This window comes from Chaetura pelagica, unplaced genomic scaffold (assembly GCF_000747805.2).
Source record: "Chaetura pelagica isolate M959 unplaced genomic scaffold, ChaPel_1.0 scaffold152, whole genome shotgun sequence".
In the NCBI taxonomy this organism is placed as follows: Eukaryota; Metazoa; Chordata; class Aves; order Apodiformes; family Apodidae; genus Chaetura; species Chaetura pelagica.
Window position 1 is genome coordinate 49,600 of NW_009952434.1, and position 6,000 is coordinate 55,599.

Below are 6,000 nucleotides of genomic sequence, written 5' to 3' on the forward strand. Positions count from 1 at the left end.
TTAATTCAGCAGCCCCTGGACTACACCTGCAGCATTTCTGAGCTGCAGCTTCTCAGCTTCTCCTCCCTGGCTCGTCCCTGTGCTGCTGCCACAGGCTGGTGGTGAGGGGCCGGAGCCGGTAATTCCATTAATTCAGCAGCCCCTGGACTACACCTGCAGCATTTCTGAGCTGCAGCTTCTCAGCTTCTCCTCCCTGGCTCGTCCCTGTGCTTCTGCCACAGGCTGGTGATGAGGGGCTGGAGCAGTAACCTGGATTTTAGCTGGTGGGTGAGTGTGATGGATGGTGCCATCACTGGCCCTCACAATTTACATTTAAATTAGGCCAGAGGGGTTGGGACACCCCGAGCTGGCCAGGGGGAAAGGCAGAACAATTTGTTTTCTAAATCACCCCCCCCATTCACATCTCACCTGGGCTGAGCAAAGGGGTAGATGTGCATGTTGCACAACCCCCCTCACCCACCCCAGGAGAGGCTGGAGTGTCCTGAGCAACCCCAAAGGGGAAGGCATTGGCTTAGGGCTGAAAACCTGCCAGCAGAAAATGCAGCAGAAACGCTGCTTAAACTGCCTGAGGTAAATGAGCAGGGATTCACCCGGGTGCCCGCATTAAATGGTATTTACTTACTGCAGATCAAGGGATTACAAATCCCCCTGTTAGGCAAATGAAACTGGCTATTTTAAACTGCCCACAAAGGAGACTCACTCTAGGAAAGCACTTTAAAAGGTGCCCTAGAACCAAGCCAGGGCTTTCTTTTCCACCAACACCATCCCCTAAAACCTCAGCCCTCCCAGAGATCCAGAAGCAGAGAAGAGCAGGAGGTCGCTCGGTCCAGCTCCCTACTGAGCTCAGCTGCAATGAAACCACAGTTACCAGCATGTCCCAAAAACGACAGTGTGTCCCCCCCGGGGTGTCCCCTCCTCTGTGGGCCCCACGCAGCATCACAGCAGCCTCATGCAGAGCAGCCACCCAAACAAAGCACCAGGCAAGGGGCTCTGGGGGGAGCAGGGGTGGTGGTGACAGGGAAGGGACCCAGCCCAGGTGGGTCAGGGCACAGCTTTGTCCTGGGGTGTTTGGAATTAGCAAAGCCCTCCTGTCCTGACCCTCCCAACAGGGGTTGGGAGGTTTGAGTTCTGCATTTCTTTCATGCAATTGGTCCTGGCTGAGGGCTTTGCTGTGCCCTGAGGCTCCAAGTTACAAAAGCTTTCCTTGGGTTGAGAAATATTCACATCCATCTGTGCTGATTCGGAGCAGTTTGTGGGGAAGGTTAAGAGATTGGTGTCACCAGGTTAATGGCACCTTAACCCGATTAAGCTGCAGCTCCTCAACAGATCAAACAGCATCGTAGACTAGTTATCAGCTAATGCAGCCTCAGCATTTCCCCTGTGAATCCCTGACTCCTCTCGAAGGAAAACAGGACCCAACAAGGCACAAAGGAACTTGCTGGAAGGCAGGAGCTGGTGGAAAAACCTCACCCAACCCCCAGCTCCCAGGCCTGGCCCTGCACCTGCCTCTCCCACAGCGAGGACCTTCTGCATCACTGAGCTCTGCTGGGATGGCTTTGGCAGAGGGAGAGCTTTGCCATCAATGCTCCTTTAGATCCTCGATGGGAAAAGATTATCCGGGGTAAGTCCAAGCTTTGCTGCCCCTCCTGTGGCATCATCTGTGTCACACGCAGCCACGCACACGTGGGGGAAGCTGCAGTGCCAGGGCTCTCCTGGGTGCTGCAGTGATCCAAGAGATCCAGCATCACTCTGAGCTGTGCTGCTCAGCTCCAGAGCACGGTGATGCCCAGGATTTGCCCACAGGGCTCCAGTGGGAGCAATCCCAGGGAGCAGGGCTATCACTGCAGCAGGATAACCCAGGGCGCTCCCGAGTGGATCTGCACGTGAGATAGAGGAGGGGGGGAAGGTTTGGCACAGGGGATACAAATGATCCTGGCAGGACTAGGAATAGGTAAAAAAACAGGACCAGGTGAGTCTGGAAAGCAGTAGTGCAGAGGTGAGGATGGGGAGGGTGGCTGTGGGCAGATGCAGGATGGGATGGGGACGCTGTGCCCACCCAGGGCTCCGTGGCCGTGGAGGGGACGAGTCCTCAGCTGCCCCAGTCCCAAACTACAGCTTCATTTGTGTTTGAATGGGAAATGTATGCAGGAGAAAAGCTCAGCTGGGAAATGTGGGGGAGAGAAGATAAGGGGCAGCTTCTAGGCTTTGAAATCCAGCCCCTAATGAGAGCTGGTTCCAGGCTGGGGGGAGATAAGGGTGAAGAAAAGGAGCCCCCTCTTGTGGGGCAGCAGAGGGAGCAGCCCCCAGGGGTGCCTGGGGTCCCCTGCTCATTGCCCACCACCTCAGGGCTTGTTAAGGGGTGACAGCTCACTGCTCCTGGCAGGAAAAGGGGGCACAGGGGAGCTGGAGAGCCAGGCTGGCATGTCCAGAACTGCCAGTTTTGAAGATCTAGAAATCACACACATCCTCCTACAACTGGGGCTGCAGCAGTTCCTTGGGGAGAACGTTTCTGAGCTTTGCAAAGCAGCTGGATTTCTTCTTCTGCCTTCCCAGTGTGAGGGTCACTCAAGGGATTTGCCTCAAATTTAGGTACAGGACCAAGCATCTGGCATTTGTGAGAGGGGGAGAAAAGATTCTCCCCTGTCTCTGAAAGCAGGAGAGGGTGCAGAGAAGGGGCTGCATGGCAGAGCAGCCCCCTGAAAAACCAGCACGTCTGAAGACACAGGCTTAAAACAGGCAACCCAAGAGCAAAAAGGCAGCAATTCCCATTCTCCCACCATCACCCATCTTCCTGGAAACATCCTAACGAGCATTCAGCTCATTAATAGGTCCCGTTCTTGCAAGGCAGAGGTTGCTTTTTCTGTCTGCAAGATGCATTATCCTTCCAGGTAATGGGAGAGAGAGGGGCAGAGTGGGGAGGAGATGGGCTGCTCTAATGGACAGGGGATGCAGCAGTCTGGCTGGAGCAATTAATAAGCTAAGTAATGAACAAGATGCTTGCAGCAGGCGGGTGCTCTTCACTGCAGCTTGGCTCCTCCAACCAGGAATGGCCCAGGAAAAAGGAGCCCAAACCATACAGAAAACCTGTGTGAGGCTCAGATTAGAAAACACACCATAAAACACTGAGGGGAAGGTTCATAAAAGCAAGAGGGGGGGGATATTTAAAGAGGGGATCTCTGAAGAGAAGGACTGAAGTCCTGCTCCAAGTGTAACAGTTCAGGGAGTAGTTGCATGGGGTGGGGTGTGGGTTGGTTTTTTTTTTTGCAAAATACAGGAAACAATACCCATCCATACTGCTCTTTAATTATTTAAACATGCTTTTTATGTGTTGTTAGGCTGTAGTCACAGCTTTCCCTGGGGTGTGTCTACAAAATAATTAGGCTTGGAGAAATGAGATGAATTTTTCATGAATTTTGATGATCAGCCAAATACATTTTCAGAGATGGTTTGTTTGTTTCTTCTCACCCCCTCCCAGTGTTTTTAGCAACAGAAGGAAATTGTAAAGTCTTTACCATACAATTGAAGTGTTCCAAATCTGATAGCTATAAGAAATTCAAGAATAGAAAAGAGCAATTGAGCAGCCTCTAAAAGAGAGGGCTCAGCAGTTCTCTGTGTTTCTATTGCTGGTCCTTTCTAAAATGAACAATAGGATCTTTCTCCTCTGATTCCTAATGATGGAGAGACAAAAGGTCTAAGACCTACACTTTTTGTGGTCCCTAATGAAGTTTTTTGCCATACACACGGGTAGTATGGGATCCAGTTTTGATTTCTTTTTGTCTCATTCAGAGCATAAATGAGAGCCCTTTTTTTAGAAGTCCCCTCTTTTCCCAGATCACCTCTCCCTTTGTTTGGATCTGGCTTAGGAAAAGTCTTTCCTAAGGGAAAAGTCCCTGCACTTCACTTTGATTTCACCAGGCTTGTCCAGTTTTCATACACACAGAAACCAGCTGTGACCCTCTATATATATAAGGTTACCCCTGAAAATAAAGACCTTTTTATATCATTTTTTTTTTTAGTGCCAGCAGCCCATGGCAAAGAGCATTTTCCTGCAGTTTAAGGCATTTTTTTTTGCCTGTGAACCTATTAAAAAAATCGACAAAATCTAGGTCACTGAACTGAGCTGAAGCTTCTGAGAGAGGTTGAGCAGCATTTCACGTGAGCTGGTTTGGAAAAGAAACAGCCTCTTGGGACAAACTCTGCTGGAACTGCCCTGGGTCCTAACAAGAAATGACATCCAGCTCAAGAGCAAGATGAAGATGTGTCCTGGATCCTCCACTGCCTTGGTTTCTCCTGCTGGAGCCTAGAGCACAGTGAGGAAGCTGTGGATGCAGCTGAATTAGCACTTAACCACCTACTACTCCCCTTACTGACACTTTGACACCTTCCAACTCTGGTGTAGCTTTTCTCTTTACTGTTTCTTCTAGGAGAAGGTAGAAAATAAGAGGGCTAGGGAGACCAGTAAGCCCTGTAGAATTATCCTTTAAATGGCAAAGAATTCATTTAGCTTCCAGTGGTGTAAGAAATTAGGCCTGAAATGATGTGATACTCCAAGGATAAAGAGATCAAATTGTGTTTTCAAAGTTCAGCCACTGCAAGAAGACAAGTACTTTAAGAAGGTGAACCTGAGCCACAAAGGAAATGCAGATTCTTGTGGAGAAGCTAAACCCAGGCTTGAAGGATGAGCTACAGCAGCAAAACCAGCCCTCCCAGACACAGAGAACAGAGATCCTCTAAGGTTACATCCATTTTTCAGTTCCCCACCACCAAAGCAGATCAATCTGTTACCCCCTTCTCTTCTTGTTCTTTTTAGGAAGGGAAAATACACTAAGAGTGGCATCTAACTGGAAAGGAAAAAAACAACCCTACAACATAATATTGGGAAGAGCAATCACTGCAACAAAATAAGAGGAGGAGAAACATCTGTAAGGTAGGAAAGCAAAACCTACAGGTGCAGAGAGTACCTGCATCCCTTGGGAAGAGCCTTCCCTAAGAAGCTGCTTCTCCTTGAGGAGCCCCAGGGCTGTGTCCAGCAAAGGCAAAGCACAACCTCTTACAGAGCCCTTGGTGCAGGGCAATCAGGGGCTGCTGCTCCAGAGCAGCAGCTTTCCTGCAGCACTTGGGGCAGTGTCTGGGCTGCCTGTGCTCCCCAGCACTGTCACCAGCCCCCTGAGCTTGCTCACGGGCTGCTCCCCTGCCCAAATACTGTCTCAAAGAGGGGGAATTCAAAACAAAACAAGCTGATGTCTGCAGCTTTTGCAAGAGGTGGGCATCCTCCTTTGGGTCACCAGTAGTTGTGCTTGTGCTTTGGACTTGGCAGGGTTGGCACTGGGTTTCCTTGAAAGCAGGTGGAGATGTTTCCCCCCCCCCCCCCATCACAAGAAAAGGTTCCCCTCTGCTTCAACACTGCTGTAGAAATTTGCAATGGAGGGCAAAGCCAGCAACAGCCTCACATGCAGACATGCACAGCTGGGGCACAACCATCCTCCTTAACCCTTTCAATGGGCACCTGGAAACAAAAGGATCCTCCTGTACAAAAGCCCTGGGAGCCACAGGGAGGTGGGGGCTGGTGCTGCCCTTCTGCTGGGACACAGCCCTGCCTGGCCAAGGGGGTACAGCTGCTCCAGCAGCAACTTGGGGTGGAAAAAACCCAGCTTCCATTCCACAGGGCAGTGAGAGGCACCACGGGGTCAGGAAGGGCTGGTACCTGGGCTGTATTTCACAGGGCAGGGATGATGAGACTTAACAAGGGCTCTTGGTGCAGCCCAGGGATTAAAACCCCTCTTTAATAGGGCAACTAGACTCTCATTTTTTGCTTGTACAGCCCGTGGCAGCTGCAGTGCTGGGTGGGTTTGGCCACCAGCAGGCACCTGGGAGGCTGCTGAGCCCCACTCAGAGGTATTTTAGTCCTGACAGCCCCCCCGGGTGGGGCTGGTCCCGTCCCTGGGGGGCTCCGCTTTACCTGCCCTGCTTTCCTGTGTCCAGTTTCCATCCCACCCCCCC

At 51.1% G+C, this 6,000-nt stretch overlaps 1 protein-coding gene across 7 annotated transcripts in view; it reads right to left on the reverse strand.

The window, feature by feature from the left end:
- The window catches only part of NFASC (neurofascin), a 54,224-nt gene that overhangs the window by 16,400 nt on the left and 31,824 nt on the right, over positions 1-6,000 (reverse strand). The gene's annotated exons all lie outside the window — the stretch shown is intronic.